We start from the raw sequence: 3496 nt of genomic DNA on the forward strand, positions 1-3496 counted from the left end.
AATTTCTGAAATAAAGGATTATATTATTTTCTGTTCTAACACTGGAAAAATGTGTGTCATAAGCTAGAACACCATCCCCTTCCCCAGAAACAACTAGCAGGCTGCGGTGCAGTCAGAAAACAATGCTACATGGGACAACCTAATATAGGTCATATCTGCAGAGTTTTCTTTTTTATTATAAATTTCTGAAATAAAGGATTATATTATTTTCTGTCCTAACACTGGAAAAAAGTGTGTCATAAGCTTGAAAACCATCCCCTTCTCCAGGAACAACTTGCAGGCTGCGTTGCAGTCAGAAAACAATGCTACATGGGACAACCTAATATAGGTCATATCTGCAGAGTTTTCTTTTTTATTATAAATTTCTGAAATAAAGGATTATATTATTTCCTGTCCTAACACTGGAAAAAAGTGTGTCATAAGCTTGAACACCATCCCCTTCCCCAGAAACAACTAGCAGGCTGCGGTGCAGTCAGAAAACAATGCTACATGGGACAACCTAATATAGGTCATATCTGCAGAGTTTTCTTTTTTATTATAAATTTCTGAAATAAAGGATTATATTATTTTCTGTCCTAACACTGGAAAAAAGTGTGTCATAAGCTTGAACACGATCCCCTTCCCCAATAACAACTAGCAGGCTGCGGTGCAGTCAGAAAACAATGATACATGGGACAACCTAATATAGGTCATATCTGCAGAGTTTTCTTTTTTATTATAAATTTCTGAAATAAAGGATTATATTATTTTCTGTCCTAACACTGGAAAAAAGTGTGTCATAAGCTTGAACACCATCCCCTTCCCCAGGGACAACTAGCAGGCTGCGTTGCAGTCAGAAAACAATGCTACATAGGACAACCTAATATAGGTCATATCTGCAGAGTTTTCTTTTTTATTATAAATTTCTGAAATAAAGGATTATATTATTTTCTGTCCTAACACTGGAAAAAAGTGTGTCATAAGCTTGAACACCATCCCCTTCCCCAGGAAGAACTAGCACCCTGCGGTGCAGTCAGAAAACAATGCTACATGGAACAACCTAATATAGGTCATATCTGCAGAGTTTTCTTTTTTATTATAAATTTCTGAAATAAAGGATTATATTATTTTCTGTCCTAACACTGGAAAAAAGTGTGTCATAAGCTTGAACACCATCCCCTTCCCCAGGAACAACTAGCAGGCTGCGGTGCAGTCAGAAAACAATGCTACATGGGACAACCTAATATAGGTCATATCTGCAGAGTTTTCTTTTTTATTATAAATTTCTGAAATAAAGGATTATATTATTTTCTGTTCTAACACTGGAAAAAAGTGTGTCATAAGCTTGAACACCATCCCCTTCCCCAGAAACAACTAGCAGGCTGCGGTGCAGTCAGAAAACAATGCTACATGGGACAACCTAATATAGGTCATATCTGCAGAGTTTTCTTTTTTATTATAAATTTCTGAAATAAAGGATTATATTATTTTCTGTCCTAACACTGGAAAAAAGTGTGTCATAAGCTTGAACACCATCCCCTTCCCCAGGAACAACTAGCAGCCTGCGGTGCAGTCAGAAAACAATGCTACATGGGACAACCTAATATAGGTCATATCTGCAGAGTTTTCTTTTTTATTATAAATTTCTGAAATAAAGGATTATATTATTTTCTGTTCTAACACTGGAAAAAAGTGTGTCATATGGTTGAACACCATCCCCTTCCCCAGGAACAACTAGCAGGCTGCGGTGCAGTCAGAAAACAATGCTACATGGGACAACTTAATATAGGTCATATCTGCAGAGTTTTCTTTTTTATTATAAATTTCTGAAATAAAGGATTATATTATTTTCTGTCCTAACACTGGAAAAAAGTGTGTCATAAGCTTGAACACCATCCCCTTCCCCAGGAACAACTAGCAGGCTGCGGTGCAGCCAGAAAACAATGCTACATGGGACAACCTAATATAGGTCATATCTGCAGAGTTTTCTTTTTTATTATAAATTTCTGAAATAAAGGATTATATTATTTTCTGTCCTAACACTGGAAAAAAGTGTGTCATAAGCTTGAAAACCATCCCATTACCCAGGAACAACTAGCAGGCTGCGTTGCAGTCAGAAAACAATGCTACATGGGACAACCTAATATAGGTCATATCTGCAGAGTTTTCTTTTTTATTATAAATTTCTGAAATAAAGGATTATATTATTTTCTGTCCTAACACTGGAAAAAAGTGTGTCATAAGCTTGAACACCATCCCCTTCCCCAGGAACAACTAGCAGGCTGCGGTGCAGTCCGAAAACAATGCTACATGGGACAACCTAATATAGGTCATATCTGCAGAGTTTTCTTTTTTATTATAAATTTCTGAAATAAAGGATTATATTATTTTCTGTCCTAACACTGGAAAAAAGTGTGTCATAAGGTTGAACACCATCCCCTTCCCCAGGAACAACTAGCAGGCTGCGGTGCAGTCAGAAAACAATGCTACATGGGACAACCTAATATAGGTCATATCTGCAGAGTTTTCTTTTTTATTATAAATTTCTGAAATAAAGGATTATATTATTTTCTGTCCTAACACTGGAAAAAAGTGTGTCATAAGCTTGAACACCATCCCCTTCCCCAGGAACAACTAGCAGGCTGCGGTGGAGTCAGAAAACAATGCTACATGGGACGACCTAATATAGGTCATATCTGCAGAGTTTTCTTTTTTATTATAAATTTCTGAAATAAAGGATTATATTATTTTCTGTCCTACCACTGGAAAAAAGTGTGTCATAAGCTTGAACACCATCCCCTTCCCCAGGAACAACTAGCAGGCTGCGGTGCAGTCAGAAAACAATGCTACATGGGACAACCTAATATAGGTCATATCTGCAGAGTTTTCTTTTTTATTATAAATTTCTGAAATAAAGGATTATATTTTTTTCTGTCCTAACACTGGAAAAAAGTGTGTCATAAGCTTGAACACGATCCCCTTCCCCAGGAACAACTAGCAGGCTGCGGTGCAGTCAGAAAACAATGCTACATGGGACAACCTAATATAGGTCATATCTGCAGAGTTTTCTTTTTTATTATAAATTTCTGAAATAAAGGATTATATTATTTTCTGTCCTAACACTGGAAAAAAGTGTGTCATAAGCTTGAACACCATCCCCTTCCCCAGTAACAACTAGCAGGCTTCGGTGCAGTCAGAAAACAATGCTACATGGGACAACCTAATATAGGTCATATCTGCAGAGTTTTCTTTTTTATTATAAATTTCTGAAATAAAGGATTATATTATTTTCTGTCCTAACACTGGAAAAAAGTGTGTCATAAGCTTGAACACCATCCCCTTCCCCAGGAACAACTAGCAGGCTGCGGTGCAGTCAGAAAACAATGCTACATGGGACAACCTAATATAGGTCATATCTGCAGAGTTTTCTTTTTTATTATAAATTTCTGAAATAAAGGATTATATTATTTTCTGTCCTAACACTGGAAAAAAGTGTGTCATAAGCTTGAACACCATC

Source organism: Sinohyriopsis cumingii, unplaced genomic scaffold (assembly GCF_028554795.1).
Source record: "Sinohyriopsis cumingii isolate HCF-2022 unplaced genomic scaffold, ASM2855479v2 utg001176l, whole genome shotgun sequence".
NCBI classification, from domain to species: Eukaryota; Metazoa; Mollusca; class Bivalvia; order Unionida; family Unionidae; genus Sinohyriopsis; species Sinohyriopsis cumingii.